The sequence below is a fragment of the Procambarus clarkii genome, chromosome 17 (genome assembly GCF_040958095.1).
Source record: "Procambarus clarkii isolate CNS0578487 chromosome 17, FALCON_Pclarkii_2.0, whole genome shotgun sequence".
NCBI classification, from domain to species: Eukaryota; Metazoa; Arthropoda; class Malacostraca; order Decapoda; family Cambaridae; genus Procambarus; species Procambarus clarkii.
The window spans coordinates 35,481,878-35,500,068 of NC_091166.1; positions in this window are offsets into that span (position 1 = coordinate 35,481,878).

Genomic DNA, 18,191 nt, shown 5'->3' on the forward strand with positions numbered 1-18,191 from the left:
AGTCAGATGTTTTTAAAAGTAATTCACAAATACATAGAGCATTACGGGCTACATGGAAATTTTATTCTGAGTAGCTGAATCTAAAACATACATAGAGTACTAACATTTTAACCACAAAGGGAGTGATTGAACGTGTTCTTTTCACTCTAAGATAATCTTAATATCATGACTCTAAAACCCTGCCCACAATGGCAAGATGGAAGGGATAACAGTAGTACCAACACTTCCATTCATCCAGACATTTTTTTACCTTTAGTGGAATCTCACCGACCTGAAGCAAGGCATAAGTTATTATCAAAAGAAGGCACCAAGCCGGGGAGACTATTTAGCTCCGTCACAGTGTCGCGGGATATTCAAAAGGTGCTAAATATCACTTACGATGTCAATACGAGAACAAAAGGACAGCGAGAGACTTTTTTATTTTGTGATTGGCTTAACACCAGCCAGAATACCCACTGTTCTATTCTTTCAGATAAACGTCACAATCTGCTTTGGAAAAAGTTCAGCGCCAACTGACAAAAATGATTCCATAACAAAGTGAACTCTCACAGCCAGTACCCACAATGCGTAATACGGGTTTCATGCGATTTTTTTTTTGCCTGAAGGCGAGTTTATTGGGCAGCGTCACTCATCCTGTGAGTGGACACACCGCCATAGTGAGAGTATTGGGCAGCGCCACTCATCCTGTGAGTGGACACACCGCCATAGTGAGAGTATTGGGCAGCGCCACTCATCCTGAGAGTGGACACACCGCCATAGTGACAGTATTGGCCAGCGCCACTCATCCTGTGAGTGGACACACCGCCATAGTGACAGTATTGGGCAGCGCCACTCATCCTGAGAGTGGACACACCGCCATAGTGACAGTATTGGGCAGCGCCACTCATCCTGTGAGTGGACACACCGCCATAGTGACAGTATTGGGCAGCGCCACTCATCCTGTGAGTGGACACACCGCCATAGTGACAGTACTGGGCAGCGTCACTCATCCTGTGAGTGGACACACCACCATAGTGACAGTATTGGGCAGCGCCACTCATCCTGTGAGTGGACACACCGCCATAGTGACAGTATTGGGCAGCGCCACTCATCCTGTGAGTGGACACACCGCCATAGTGACAGTATTGGGCAGCGCCACTCATCCTGTGAGTGGACACACCGCCATAGTGACAGTATTGGGCAGCGCCACTCATCCTGTGAGTGGACACACCGCCATAGTGACAGTATTGGGCAGCGCCACTCATCCTGTGAGTGGACACACCGCCATAGTGACAGTATTGGGCAGCGCCACTCATCCTGTGAGTGGACACACCGCCATAGTGACAGTATTGGGCAGCGCCACTCATCCTGTGAGTGGACACACCGCCATAGTGACAGTATTGGGCAGCGCCACTCATCCTGTGAGTGGACACACCGCCATAGTGACAGTATTGGGCAGCGCCACTCATCCTGTGAGTGGACACACCGCCATAGTGACAGTATTGGGCAGCGTCACTCGTCCTGTGAGTGGACACACCGCCATAGTGACAGTATTGGGCAGCGCCACTCATCCTGTGAGTGGACACACCGCCATAGTGACAGTATTGGGCAGCGCCAGTCATCCTGAGAGTGGACACACCGCCATAGTGACAGTATTGGGCAGCGCTACTCATCCTGTGAGTGGACACACCGCCATAGTGACAGTATTGGGCAGCGCCACTCATCCTGAGAGTGGACACACCGCCATAGTGACAGTATTGGGCAGCGCCACTCATCCTGTGAGTGGGCACACCGCCATAGTGACAGTATTGGGCAGCGTCACTCGTCCTGTGAGTGGACACACCGCCATAGTGACAGTATTGGGCAGCGCCACTCATCCTGTGAGTGGACACACCGCCATAGTGACAGTATTGGGCAGCGTCACTCATCCTGTGAGTGGACACACCGCCATAGTGACAGTATTGGGCAGCGCCACTCATCCTGTGAGTGGACACACCGCCATAGTGACAGTATTGGGCAGCGCCACTCATCCTGTGAGTGGACACACCGCCATAGCAACATGTACAACACTCCCCAATAGGAAGAAAACCCGCTGTTTCTTATCTTACCTGTGTTATCTTCCTCTGTTCATGCGTCATGTGTATGTACATTTGTGTAAATAAATTACAATTATTACTGATGGATAACACCATTATCAGAGACCTTTAAAATAATGAACTGGATTTTATTAACCTAAATCCACGTCTTTAAAAAGTTTGCTGTATTTCCCACAAGTGACAGAACCGCTTGAAGGACAAACTACAATATAGGACAAAAAAAAACACGGTTCGGCACGTTTCTTTTCACCTAATGCCTCTGTTCACCTTGCAGTGAATAGGTACCCGAGAGTTTGGTAACCGTTGTGGAGTTCCATCCTGGGGAAAGGTCAGTAGTTCGACCTCGATGGGGGGGGGGGGGGGGAAGGGGGGGGGGCCTCAATAAAAGCCTAAAGTATATATATACACACACAGACTTCCTGTCCCAACAACAGGAACTATTACATCATCGCCTACCCGCCAAAGCTTTAAATATAAAATTAAGAATTGAGCTAGAAAAGATCTTTAAAGAATAATGGGGATACAGACCATTGACAAGCCGCCGAGTTCATGTCCCCATGGCTGGAGACTGGTCCTCGGGTCAGTTCAATAACCAGCTTGGTGACTATGGCGGTCCGAGGCCCACCTGTGGACGACTTGCCGGCCCATGTTAAGAATCGAGGCTCATGCAGGTGCTGTAAAAATAATGGACATATTTAATATCTTATCCAAGTAAATCGGATAATATACATTTCCTATATAATACAAACATTAACAGAGTTACTGCTAGTAAACGTTTTCTTTTAACTTTTACAACAAAGAAAACTGTATCTTTGTGGGTAAACTTTACTAATATTTGTTGTGAATCACTTCAAATTTCAAATTAAAATTTGTATTCAGGTAAAAGTACATGGAAGATAGTTACAAATAATGTTGGATTTATAGATAGAGCTAGTACATACAATACCTAAAGCCACTAATACGCACAGCGTTTCGGGCAAAATCACTTATAAATCACGTTTTAATTAAATGAGAACTAATTCAATTATAATACAATTTTAATGATTATAAAACAGATATTTTATACTTATATTCCAGCAATTATATATGACTGCATCGCCGTGTTTATGTTAGGAATATAGCCTCACTGAATATAATACCGTAATGTCTATACATAGTCTTACAGAGGCCACAAGACAACGAAATAGAGCTATTGTAACATTGGAAACTAAATCGATACTGGGACCTTAAAACATCATCATGATATCCACAAGTGGTCAGAAGACTGGCAAATAATGAAGAAATAATTTGGGACAATGAGATGACTTGAACCAGTGTTTCAATGATTCCCAGAAACTTGCCTTAACCAGCTCAGCCACGATAAGAGACAAAGCACTCACCCAGGAATTGCTGAATTCACAGGAAAGGTGTGGAGGCTTCAATAGGCACTGGGAATTCAATATTTTGGGTTTTTTCAAAAGGTTCAGTCATTCAACCATTCAAAAAGGTTGAATGGCTTTTGACCTATTGTGGCTGAGCTGGCTAAGGCAAGCGTCTGGGAATCACCAGAACGCTTTCTTTGTGTACTGAGAAAGTAAGTAATTATCAATAGAAGGCACCAAACTGGGAAGGCTATGTAGCACTGTGTACTGACAAATACTTTTCAGTATTAAAAAATGCAAGACCTTGCACATGTAAGGCATAACAGTGTACATCACAAATATCATAACACTACCATGCAGATTGATAGAGAAAGGGACCTAAGAGGTAGGATCTACAACTCAATGAATGTTGGAGAAGTAGGAGCTGCAATAAAGAAGCCAATCAAATCTTAGAACTAATCAAACGAACCTTTGACTTCAAGGAAAATACAATGGCAATTTAACTGTAATTTAAGCCCCTGATGCGCCCCCATTTAGACTATTGTACCCCAAGCACGGAGATCACATTCAAAAGGGAATATCTGCTTTGGAGAAAGTTCAATCCAGCAACAAAAATCATCCCTGAACCAAGTCAAATCGCATACCAGGGACAGTTGAGGGGCATAAGACGAACAACACTGCAAACCAGGCATGACAGGACTGATCCCATCGAGACCTCTAAAATGCTTGAACAAGTTGGAGGATATTAGTCCAAACCACTTCACCAAAATGTTAGATGTAAAACGAACAAGGTGCACGGTTTCCAGCTCAATAAGCCACAGTGTAGGACAGAAAACAGATACTTTTTCACCCATAGGGTTATAAACACTTGGAAACGTCTACCCGCCAAAGCTGTATATGCCACGACATAGCTTCAGTTTAAAATCCAGTTGAAAAAATCCACAGAAACACTGGAGGGGCCCCTTGACACGCCGCTGACTTCCTGTCCCCGTTGAGGCAACTCGATACATAGTGGTCCTCGGGTAAATTCAGATAAAACCCAGAAGGTAAATCAAGTCAGCCTCGCACATAAAAACTCTTCCGCAGTTAGCCCATAAATATACATATTTTCTTTGGCATTCATTGTATAAAAAACGTTTTTATAGCACTAACTAATTTAATAATTATTTTGGACACCCATTTGGTTTTACCTAAATTTTCCTTAACACCATATTTGTAGTGGCCTCAACAAGGTCAGGAAGGTGGGAGTTTATCCAAAGTTTCCACCCTCATGTTTCCCGATAGTTTAATTTTCTATTTTCGGAAGCAAGAAGCCCGTTTAATTAGGGATATAGAGACAAGTACTCAATGACTAACCTTCCCCAGAATGCAATCGACGGTCGTCTTGTCACGCCCAGATAATGTATATGTGTAATGTATCGTCTTACCTTACCCCGGAAAAAGCGCAAGTACAAGGCGGTATAGATGACTGTCTAAATCTCTGTCAGTGTCTCCCAGTGCGAGTACAGGAGAGTGCAGGTGACGTAGTTCAGGATTACGGGCTATTTCATGCCCGTGCCACCCCTTGGGTGGCTTAATCTTTATCAGTCATCAATCATAGTTCCGGACGTTATAAGCGAGGCCCTCCACGACGGGGCACACGTCGAAGATGAACACACGAGTGAACATTATTTGCTTATGCAGGAGGCAAATACATCGTTTTATGCAAGGTCTGGCAGACAACGAGCGTGTTAAGTGTACAGGCATCATTAGTCACGCGCCAAAAACGTCTCAACATTAAGAAACTAACCCGGACCATTGATTTGAAACGTGTGAAGGACAGAGACGCTAAATTAAGTCTGTGAAAACACCTGTGCATGTGATTGACGTGGAGGTTCCCCGCCAACAAGTAGCAAGCCTCATTTTCGCGGCCAGGAACCTGTACCACCTTTGAGTGGTTATTTTCTTAATGTTAAAAAAAGTCAACACGTGGTGGGGACGTTGTTGAACATGACTACTGCGTCACGGAGATTTATCATTTTGTCATACAGGCGACAATATCAGTGACTACAGGGTTGCAGTAGGCGGTAGTGATGTACTGTGAACCCTGCGTGGTTCACTGGCTTGGTTATCTAGGAACACTGTGTTCCTCTGTATTGTACTACACCCTGTGTGTTTGGCTTGTTCTGTGACACGTGTTTCAATCCTTGTATGTCCGGAAATATTGTAAAATTAAACTTTTCTTAAATATATATTTTTTTGGGTGGTCAATGATTTTTGGTGGTAATTGTTGCTCTGTTGGTCATACTGTTACGTTTTCTGCAAGTTGAGGTTATGCTGTGTAACGGCCGACGTGTTGTGTCTGATTTGGCCTGACACTTGTTATGTAATTGTGCCTGTATTTCGTACTGTATTGTGTGCTAGTGCATTGTTGTGTAGATTTGTTGTTACATATTGTTCATTTCCAGTGCTTCGTGCGTTCCGTTTTCTAATTGTTTCTTTACCGTGGTTTTCTTGTTTGGGTTTGTATTGTTCTTGTGCCTAGCTTGCCTAGCCGTCCCGCGCCTAGCTTACCTTGCCGTCCCGCGCCTAGCTTGCCTTGCCGTCCCGCGCCTAGCTTGCCTTGCCGTCCCGCGCCTAGCTTGCCTAGCCGTCCCGCGCCTAGCTTGCCTTGCCGTCCCGCGCCTAGCTTGCCTAGCCGTCCCGCGCCTAGCTTGCCTTGCCGTCCCGCGCCTAGCTTGCCTAGCCGTCCCGCGCCTAGCTTACCTTGCCGTCCCGTGCCTAGCTTACCTTGCTGTCCCGCGCCTAGCTTGCCTTGCCGTCCCGTGCCTAGCTTACCTTGCCGTCCCGCGCCTAGCCAGGGTGTGTTGTGTTAGCCTTTCTTGTCATGGGGTCTCTAAATTCTTTCGTGTTTGTGTAATTGTGTTGCTTCACATTTTCATATTCCGTGTAAGGTATATAATTACCGTCATGTTTACTGTTCCTGTTTGGGTTGTGTGTCCTGTGTATCTGATGTCATGTTTGGTGTTAATAAAATTCCAATATTTACACAACAGATAAAGAGAAGAAACATTGTGGTTTACTGTAGTCAGGGACAAGAGGCATGTTAGGCCTACCGTGGTCCTCCCTAGGCCTACGGCTGGTCTTCCCCACGGATGCCACCTACCAAAGTTCCTTTACTTCGATGTATGCATTTGCTGCTAGATGCAAAGAAACATTGCCCAAAAGCTTCTGTCCTGCTGCGGGAATTGAACCTGAAAGCCTTCGACAATGACAGCGGCGATGACCACTGTACCAAAGGACCTTTAGTGATAGCTTCTTATAATACCCGTGGTGCAGTGGCTAAACACTCGTCCTCCGCTTCGCGAGCGCTTTGGCATGGGTTCGTATTCCGGCTGGTGAGGATTGACTGGGCGCCAATTCCTAACTGTAGCCTCTGTTCACCCAGCAGTGAATGGGTATACCTGGTGGTTGAACAATTTGGCGGGTCGTGTCCCGGAGAAAATTTGGATTAAGGACGTGCCCGATACGCTATGCGTGCTAGTGGCTGTACAAGACTAAGAACTCTTGACTCGGAAAGCATCCTAAGGATCTCCATCCTTGTTTAGTGCAGAGACACAGGGGAGGATGACCTTGGGCAAGGAACAGGACCGGGATTCATCAAACATTTCTCAGTCTACTTACCGTCTTGGACATCTTTTTCTCAATCTCTGCCGACTTTGTTTACATATAAACAATTTATGAGCTCCGAAGCACCAGGAGGCTGTGTATAACCGTAACAACAGTTGATTGGGAAGTTTCGAGGCTCGTTAACTGTTTAATAATTGTAAACAAAGCCGCGAAAGATTGAGAAAAGATGTACGGGTTCGTAAGTACTTGCGTAACTCCTTGTTGGAACCGCTCCTTGCTTACTGGTTAGTGTACTTAATATGGCCATCACTGGTACTTGGCAGTATAGTGCATAAAATATAATCCTACCTGGTCTATGGGGACACTGACGGGCTGGTCTGAAGTAGTTGTTGACGTGTAATTAAGGGACTTCCTAAGGTGGTCCAACACGCAGAGGAGTCCATGTTTACCCCTGGCGACGGCTGGACACTCACACACTGGTGGTGCTGCTGTTGGTATGTGTAGTGTCTCCCGCCACACACAGATGGTGCTGCTGTTGGTATGTGTAGTGTCTCCCGCCACACACAGATGGTGCTGCTGTTGGTATGTGTAGTGTTTCCCGCCACACACAGATGGTGCTGCTGTTGGTATGTGTAGTGTCTCCAGCCACACACAGATGGTGCTGCTGTTGGTATGTGTAGTGTCTCCAGCTACACACAGATGGTGCTGCTGTTGGTATGTGTAGTGTCTCCAGCTACACACAGATGGTGCTGCTGTTGGTATGTGTAGTGTCTCCAGCCACACACAGATGGTGCTGCTGTTGGTATGTGTAGTGTCTCCAGCTACACACAGATGGTGCTGCTGTTGGTATGTGTAGTGTCTCCAGCTACACACAGATGGTGCTGCTGTTGGTATGTGTAGTGTCTCCCGCCACTCACAGATGGTGCTGCTGTTGGTATGTGTAGTGTCTCCAGCTACACACAGATGGTGCTGCTGTTGGTATGTGTAGTGTCTCCCGCCACACACAGATGGTGCTGCTGTTGGTATGTGTAGTGTCTCCAGCTACACACAGATGGTGCTGCTGTTGGTATGTGTAGTGTCTCCAGCCACACACAGATGGTGCTGCTGTTGGTATGTGTAGTGTCTCCAGCCACACACAGATGGTGCTGCTGTTGGTATGTGTAGTGTCTCCAGCTACACACAGATGGTGCTGCTGTTGGTATGTGTAGTGTCTCCAGCCACACACAGATGGTGCTGCTGTTGGTATGTGTAGTGTCTCCAACTACACACAGATGGTGCTGCTCTTGCTATGTGTAGTGTCTCCCGCCACACACAGATGGTGCTGCTCTTGTGCGGCGCACAACCCGTCCTCGACTCAAGTCCATTACATCCAGCGGTCAACCCCACAGACGCATTCATAAATTTTAACATGCTGTTTATTCAAAACGGGAATTTTCTCAAGTATAAATTAATATTATAATATATTAGCATATTGTGTATATATAGGCATAGGTTAGGTTAGGTGTTTAGGTTCTGTTGGCGATTATTTGTATTTGTAGTACGTGGGTGAAGCATTTATAGCGCTGTGATTCGAACAAAATTCGTCAGTGAAACACTTGTTCCGAATATATGTTCGAACGTCAGCAGTTGTGAGTCGTGTGTAAACCGCTTTTCATTCATAAACGGGGTTTGGCGGGTGCATGGAATCACTTTTGGATCTTTGTTTGGAGGACGGGCTGACTGATGACGTCCGAACACTTCCGGAACAAGTGCTTCACTCACGTTCTCTGTTCGAACCACAATTCTATAAACAGCCCGTCCTCCAAACAAAGATACAAAAGTGATTCCATGCACCCGCCAAACCCCCTGTTTATGAATGAAAAGCGGTTTACACACGACTCACAACTGCTGACGTTCGAACATATCCGGAACAAGTGTTTCACTGACGAATTTTGTTCGAATCACAACGCTATAAATGCTTCACCCACGTACTACAAATACAAATAATCGCCAACAGAACCTAAACACCTAACCTAACCTATCCTATGCCTATATATACACAATATGCTAATATATTATAATATTAATTTATACTTGAGAAAATTCCCGTTTTGAATAAACAGCATGTTAAAATTTATGAATGCGTCTGTGGGGTTGACCGCTGAATGTAATGGACTTGAGTCGAGGACGGGTTGCAGCCCGTCCTCCAAACAAAGATACAAAAGTGATTCCATGCACCCGCCAAACCCCCTGTTTATGAATGAAAAGCGGTTTACACACGACTCACAACTGCTGACGTTCGAACATATCCGGAACAAGTGTTTCACTGACGAATTTTGTTCGAATCACAACGCTATAAATGCTTCACCCACGTACTACAAATACAAATAATCGCCAACAGAACCTAAACACCTAACCTAACCTATCCTATGCCTATATATACACAATATGCTAATATATTATAATATTAATTTATACTTGAGAAAATTCCCGTTTTGAATAAACAGCATGTTAAAATTTATGAATGCGTCTGTGGGGTTGACCGCTGAATGTAATGGACTTGAGTCGAGGACGGGTTGCAGCCCGTCCTCCAAACAAAGATACAAAAGTGATTCCATGCACCCGCCAAACCCCCTGTTTATGAATGAAAAGCGGTTTACACACGACTCACAACTGCTGACGTTCGAACATATCCGGAACAAGTGTTTCACTGACGAATTTTGTTCGAATCACAACGCTATAAATGCTTCACCCACGTACTACAAATACAAATAATCGCCAACAGAACCTAAACACCTAACCTAACCTATCCTATGCCTATATATACACAATATGCTAATATATTATAATATTAATTTATACTTGAGAAAATTCCCGTTTTGAATAAACAGCATGTTAAAATTTATGAATGCGTCTGTGGGGTTGACCGCTGAATGTAATGGACTTGAGTCGAGGACGGGTTGGGAGCAGACTACTTGATCACCACAACACAACAAGGTGGACATGGACCTGATTGGCGGTGAGCACAATGGTCAACAATGGTACGTAACGATGATTGACGGGGAATAGTTAACTATGTTCCCATAACACTAAATATTTCTATGGGAATAATTGCCACAAACTCCACAATAATGTCTCTCTGTCTCTCTCTCTCTCTCTCTCTCTCTCTCTCTCTCTCTCTCTCTCTCTCTCTCTCTCTGTCTCTCTCTCTCTCTCTCTCGCGGCCTACTGCTGCACAATATATTTTCCAGTTTCACAGGAGGAATATCGCTGGTAAAGGAAAATTAACACATTCGGTTTCGATTACTTTTCTTGTCTAAGTGTTTTCTGTCTGCCAAATTGTTTCCATGAACCATGGAAGTGTGTTGTGTTATGCTGTTGTCTTCCATAACACGTCAACTTACTGGGAAGCTTCAGTCACAGCTCTTGGGTCCCGCCTCGGCTCCTCCTGCCTGCAGGTTTGAGTTGCTTTCACAGTTGTAGAAAAGCGAAGCCACCAAACCACTGCTCCCCCCCCCCTCAACACCACACCTGTCTTTTAGCAAATCAACAAAACACGTGAATTACAACCATGGACCTGGTTCACACCGACCCCTCGCTCACATGTGTTCTCACATGTTGTGGTCTCACATGTTGTGGTCTCACATGTGTTTTCATATGTTGTGGTCTCATATGTTGTGACGAGTTGTAACTCGTCACAACTAATAATAGTTACAGTTTTGTCTGAATTTAACAATGGATTCATCCTGTGAGCATTAGTGACCCCCATACTCATCCTAGGAGCGATCATGAATTCCATGGCCGTCCTGTAAGTGGCAGGGAAATAGGTTAGATAAGTTGCATGAAGTGAACCCCAAAGTTTGTTTAGCTAAGGAGGTTACAGGAGGCTACAGTGAATACAGAATAAATATATATGTGAAGGGTTTAGGCATTACACTCGTGGTCTACAAATTATTTTTTTTTATGTTTATAATTTGTGAGGTAGTTACAAGGGATATGATCTAAGTATTAGCGTAGCCAGCGATACGGTACATTGTTATGTAATACGCCAGTAAGTGACATGCAGAGTAAGCTTAGTTGATGCACTTTATAATTATAGGGAGATAAGACTGAAGGCATCAGGAGTAACCACGGGAGACATCTCCCGTCACGTAGGGTGCAGTTGCACCTCCACAGATCTCCAGTATCAGCTCTTGATACTGGTAATGGCTCCAAAGGGCCACCACTTACGGGCTATTCATGCCCGTGCCACCTTTTGGGTAGCTTAATCTTCGTCAATCATCAACTGAAGGCACTCGTGTAGTCCACCTGCCAGTGTGTACCATACTAGGCTATGGTACCCCCCTGCCGGTCCCTAAACAGGATGTAGCATGCCAGTATGGCCAATAACAAGGTGTCATGCCACATACAGCCCCGCTCCTGTACCAGATGAGTCCACTACGGGATCACCATATCCCGTGCTACTAGCAACTGTTTGTTCCCAGTAGCAGAATCTAAAACAACAGCAAATAACAAGCCAACTGTTGCCCTGACCTTTTCTGTTGACCTGTAAGACAACACTGACACGGCCCGAAGTGGCAACAACCTTCACTATGGATAATATGACACTCGGTCACCCCAGAAATAGCTACCAGAGGGCGGGCCAGCCAGCCAAAGGGGTTAACACCCGCGCGGGTTACAACCCTTCAAATTGAAAACAAATTAGATCTTGCAAATCTGGTTTGATGCAACTCCTTGGGTGTCTGCATTCCTATGAGCTCTTGGGTTGCTGAAAACAGGTTATTGATCCTTGCAACTGTCACGCACCTGACGTGCCGCCCTGTCACGGCTTCTCACGTGACACCTTCCGGCGGCAAGTGTGTGGGAGAGGTACGAGGTCGACCTCCATGTGGAAAAGGTCAAGAGGAAGTCTTCAAGAGGTCAGTGCATGGCGCCCCGAGGGAGACGACGACCAGGAGCACAGGAGGAAGGTTTGGCAGGTGGTGTTGACGACCTGTTATGCTTGCCCATCTGTCACCCACGCCACCAGCCATCTGTCACCCACGCCACCAGCCATCTGTCACCCACGCCACCAGCCACCTGTCACCCACGCCACCAGTCACCTGTCACCCACGCCACCAGCCATCTGTCACCCACGCCACCAGCCACCTGTCACCCACGCCACCCCCACCTGTCACCCACGCCACCAGCCACCTGTCACCCACGCCACCCCCCACCTGTCACCCACGCCACCAGCCACCTGTCACCCACGCCACCCCCACCTGTCACCCACGCCACCACCCACCTGTCACCCACGCCACCACCCACCTGTCACCCACGCCACCACCCACCTGTCACCCACGCCACCAGCCACCTGTCACCCACGCCACCAGCCACCTGTCACCCACGCCACCCCCACCTGTCATTAACGACCTACTGAGAGCCAGAGAGCAACAATAATCAATATACTGCTCATCTTGCGAGCCCCACACGACCAGCTGGTGATGGTGGGGTTTAGACTGTATACAACACATTGGAATTACTCTCCAGCGCCAGCGGGTGTGACCGGTCGGGGTGGTGCCTTCAGGACACTGTGATAGAAGCCATCTCTTCACTCCCGCTCCTCCTCGCCCTTTGACCTACTCCATGTGAACAATTACGTGTTCTTTACGTGACCTAGATATGAACAAACCGTTCATGACAGTTGGCACTGAAGAGCTTCAGGGAGAGAACGAAAGGTCTTGAACACATGGAAAAAGAATGCATGGGGGAATTGCGTAAAATCCTGGTTTGTGTCTCGGAGAGGCTGCAGGGTCCAAGTAAGGTCAGTAGAACTTCTGGTTGCAATTCTTTCTACCATGCCGTAGCTCAGTCGATTAAGGCAGCGTCTGAGATGCTCTCGGACGTAGGTTCGAACCCACGTCACGGCCCTTGTGGCTTTGTTCAGTTCGCCGGTAATCTGCACCACATCTGGCCAGCAGTTAAGAGGGTACCGAATTACAGTCCAACTGAGTTGACTATAGTTTATATATGGCTTACGTTAAGTATATAGTCAGGTCCCTCCCAGGTATACCCCTGCTATATCCAGGTCTCATATAGTCAGGTCCCTCCTAAAAATTCCACAGGTTCACAACCATTCAACCGGTTGAGGGCGCTCCACCTCCCTGTCTCACACAGTCGGAGTAGTGAACCAACGCTCACGACAGAGGCGACTACCCACGAATGGGGTGACTGGTAATTAACTGCCATAACCTAACTGTGAGTTAACTCGTTCTTGCTGGGGACCCGGAACATACCCAGCTCGGTATAAACCCTAACTGTAAACAAATAATTTAATTAAGTATAAAAATAGAAGAAATGGAATAGTAATAAATTTAAATCGTCAAAATTTTTAAAATTATTTAATTTATTTTGTATTCAAGTAAAATATTATATAATTTATCATTACACAACAAGCCGTTTATATTATAGAGTATATAATGTAAATTTAAAATGATTAATGCTAGGCTATAATTATTAACTTTTCGTAAACGAATGAATTGAAGTCCTTGAAATCTTGTAAATTAAGATTTAACAAAGGAACCATTTTGCAAATGAGGTTTTGTAATTTAAATATATACATCTGCTGTTATTCCAACCACATCACCACAGGTCCACACCACACCACAATAGGTTTCAGTAGTCACATTGTGTCGTCATATTCATTGCATGCCTCAATATACAAGCTCTAGCTCTTGTGTTCCGACACAGTACACTCAAAATGTTAATGATTTGTGCAAGTTGTTATGAATTAATCATTTTATTCTGATTTTAAACTATCCCAGCTCTATCCAGCCTATACTAAGCTACCCAAAAAACGTCTAGCCTATCCCCACACCTATAGTACACTATAGTACAGCGCACTCCCAGTACCTATCCTTGTACCGGGGACACTCCCAGTACTTATTCTTGTACCGGAGGCACCCCCAGTACGTATACGTGTACCGGGGGCACTTCCAGTACCTTTACTTGTACCTGTGACACTCCCAGTACCTACACGTGTACCGGGCCGGTACACGTATAAGTGCACCTATAAGTGTGCCAGGGACACTCCCAGTACCTAAAAGTCGCCCATTTTTTTTTAATTGCCATTCCTTAACTCGTGCCAGTCACTAGAGACTAAGCACGAGTGACTGTTGTTCACCAAGAGCCAACTGTATATAATTGTTGAAAAGTGTGTAAACTGACGAAAAGTGTAAATTGTTGAAACGTGTGTAAATTGATGAAAAGTGTAAATTGTTGAAAAGTGTGTAAATTGATGAAAAGTGTAAATTGTTGAAAAGTGTGTAAATTGACGAAAAGTGTAAATTGTTGAAAAGTGTGTAAATTGATGGAAAGTGTAAATTGTTGATAAGTAAGAGTTGCAGGAGCTGCTGCTGCTGTTAACAGTATCAAACACAACCGAGTCAGTACTGAAAAAATAAAGCTAAAACCCACACTTAAATATTCCCAGGCCTAGTATAGCACATGTGTACTATACTAGGCGTAAGAGAGCGCGTATTAGGGCTGGCATTGCTAGGAGAAGCTATAGGCTAAGAGAGCGCGTATTAGGGGCTAGCATTGCTAGGAGAGGCTATAGGCTAAGAGAGCGCGTATTAGGGGCTAGCATTGCTAGGAGAGGCTATAGGCTACGTCGAATGCTTATGTTGTGGTTCAAGGTTTCCGTTGTGTGTCCAAATTCAGGCAGTCGCTGGTCCCAACTTCCTGAACGTGGGAAATTGTTAAGAATTAACTCACGATTGCAATCAGCGTTCCAGAAATGTTTCCATCTGTGACTGCAGGAAACGAGAGCTTGCATGCAACAGAAGCTTCTCTCTTGGCCGTGCTTGTGATGTTCCTGTGTGTCTGATGGCCAGTGGCACGCCTTGCAATACGCCCCCATGGCGAGGGCATTAATAACACTATCAGTACATTAGAGACTTTCGGCGCCGTAAAGAGGGGGGGGGTGGACCTGCTGCATGGGTAACAGCTTCTCCGTATTAACCTACCCTGGCTTTGTGCCCTGGAGAGGGGGAGGGGACTTGCTGCATGGGTAACAGCGTCTTCCCCGTATTAACCTACCCTGGCTTTGCGCCCTGGAGAGGCCACTCCAGAGCGCAACTCCATAGTCTCCTGAGACTATTGTGAACAACAGTAGTCAGTCCCATCTAACATAGGCAAATTGGGCAGTTACCCCAAGGGGCACCATACTACAATATTGTTCATGAGTTAGGTGAGGTTGTGGTTTTCTATTCAGTTCTTCAGGTAAACTCAAATATTCACAATATATTTGACTACGATTTAATACTAAGTGAAAATAAGTACAATTCCTAACTGCTGTGAATAGTACATAATTGCACTTATTTGTCTCCTTACATTTACCACCCCATTTTTGGAGGACGGGCTGTCATGAGAGCTCTCTTGGCAGAGTGGATAATTTATCGACCGCTTGGAAGGCCTGGGGTTTAAATCCCCTTTCAAATTATATATGTAAATAATGTGTGCATAACTATCTGAAGGTAATCCTGTACTTTAGTGGACGGGCTGGACCTATTCGTCTGGGATAGGGCCCTCAGTCCCTAAGCTTTGCCCTGGGTCTACAGTGTTGTTAAGATGACCCAGGCAGTAGTAACTTGAATATCTGAAATAACCACACTAAAGCCATGTCTCTAAAAAAAAAATATATCGTTGCACGTATCTGTATCTGGTGACCTTTGACACCTGCCTCTGTAACCCCCCCCCCCCCTCAGTATCACACTATACATTACATTCACAATTCTTTCATAATGCCGTTTTGGGTTACATTACGAGGGCAAGCTCTTAGTGAATTTAACTGTATATCATATGAACGAACCCCGGTAGTGTATGGGCAATACTATATTTACAACTTTATATATTGAACTATATCATGTTTGATGTCGTATAATGTATATTTGTTTATTAATCTGCAGCCTAATGTAAAAATTTGTTTAATGGTTGTAGCCTAATTTAAGAGATTTGGTTATTAAAATCTGTTATCTAGATCTTGTGTTTTCACTGTGTTGTGTGACAGTGAATAGCTCACTGTTAGTCATATCACGGTGCCTTGGTGCTTAACAATGAATATTAGCACCATTTTCACTGTCCTGTGTGGTTACCCACCTTTCCATTACCTTTGAATGATTCCGAGGATCACCGTTCCCGCGGCCCTGTCTCTGACCAGGCCTCCTAATTGGTAGTCTGGTTAACCAGGCTGTTGGACGCGGCTGCTCGCAGCCTGACGTATGAGTCACAGCCTGGTTGATCAGGTATCCTTTGGAGGTGTTTGTCAAATTCTCTCTTGAATACTGCGAGCGGTCGGCCAGTTATGTCCCTTATGTGTAGTGGAAGCGTGTTGAACAGTCTCGGGCCTCTGATGTTGATAGTTCTCTCTTGAACACTGTGAGGGGTCGGCCAGTTATGTCCCTTATGTGTAGTGGAAGCGTGTTGAACAGTCTCGGGCCTCTGATGTTGATAGTTCTCTCTTGAACACTGTGAGGGGTCGGCCAGTTATGTCCCTTATGTGTAGTGGAAGCGTGTTGAACAGTCTCGGGCCTCTGATGTTGATAGTTCTCTCTCAGAGTATCCATTGCTCTTCAACGGGAGTATTCTGCACATCCTGCCATGCCTCCTGGTCTCATGTGGTGTTATTTCCATGTGCAGATTTGGAACCAGCCCCTCTAATATTTCCCAGAGTGTAAATTATTATGTATCTCTCCCGCCTGTGCTGTAGGGAATGTAGATTTAACATTTGTAAGCTGTCCCAATAATTTAGATGTTTAACTGAGTGAATACCATCAGTAAAAATTCTTTGCACGCTCTCCGGCACTGTTACTCACTGGTAATCGTTAGGAAATTAAGATATATCTTCCTACTCTGACAGTAATTCCTAGTGAGCGCATTTTATGTGCAATAACATCATGGTCACATTTGTCGAAAGCTATCGCGAACTGTGTAAATTACATCAGCGTTTTGCTTGTCTTCTATGTCTACGGCCATGTCATAGTGGTCCAGCAATTGTGAGAGGCAGGAGCCTCTCACAATTGTTTCTCTAGAGCCCTTCTATTGTTTTAGCTCTATATTGTCCTGAGTTATGTAGAGGCTGTGATTCCATGGGTTTTGTGATCTTATTTATGACTCTTTTTATATATTTTTTATGATGTGTGATGTATATGAGAATTTTTTGCCTAATATTTCCTTTATGGAGTTGTGGTAGCCTTGTTGTTTTGGGTAAGTTGTTGTTTAAGATTCGCTACTTGGAACAAAAAGTTCCAAGTAGCACGGGCTATGGTGAGCCCATTTTTGGGGTAAGTGTGGCAGTGAATATGAGCAACATCTGGTCAGGGTTAGATGTGGCCTGGTCAGAAACCGGGTCACGGGGACACTGATCCCCGAAATCGTCTCCAACCGATAGTCAACATTCTCACTGTTCTGTTTAGCAGTGAAAATGAGCATCATTCTCATTCCAATAAAACTTAATTATGCACATTAAGCAAAACTGTGAACTATATACATTTTGTCAATAAATATACTATATCAATCAATAATTTTCAGCTACAGTTAAGGAGTGTAAATATGTTAAACAGGTGAACCAAATCATAAAATAATCCACAATGCATTCATGAAATATAATTTAGAATACTCCAAGGAGGTCAAATAAGGTTTCAGTATTAATATAAAAATTTGTTTAATGATTGTAGCCTAATATTTGAGATTAATTAAAATCTGTAATCTAGATTACAGATTTTTTATAATATTCCTTAAATAATTTTTGTTTGAATACTTGATACTAATATATAATTGTATTTTCATGTGATTATTGATATTAATATAATAATAATGTGAGAAATTAAGCTCTGTCTATCAGGCCCATTATGATAGAGACAGTATATCATAGTGCGACTGCGTCAACACAGTATAAGTGATTTCTTAAGTGATTTAAGGTCTACGGAATTAATATGAAGTTTAATAACAAAATATAGAGTAAATTCCTGTTAGGAAAACCGGTGGCCCACCCAAATTGCAGCGTTGTCAGACGTATGATACTTTCCCGCGCTAATGCAACCAGTTCTTCTCATTCAAATTCCAGGCATTATTGATCATGAAATGTAATATATATCATCAATTTGTAAAGCCAAATTTACTGTATTAT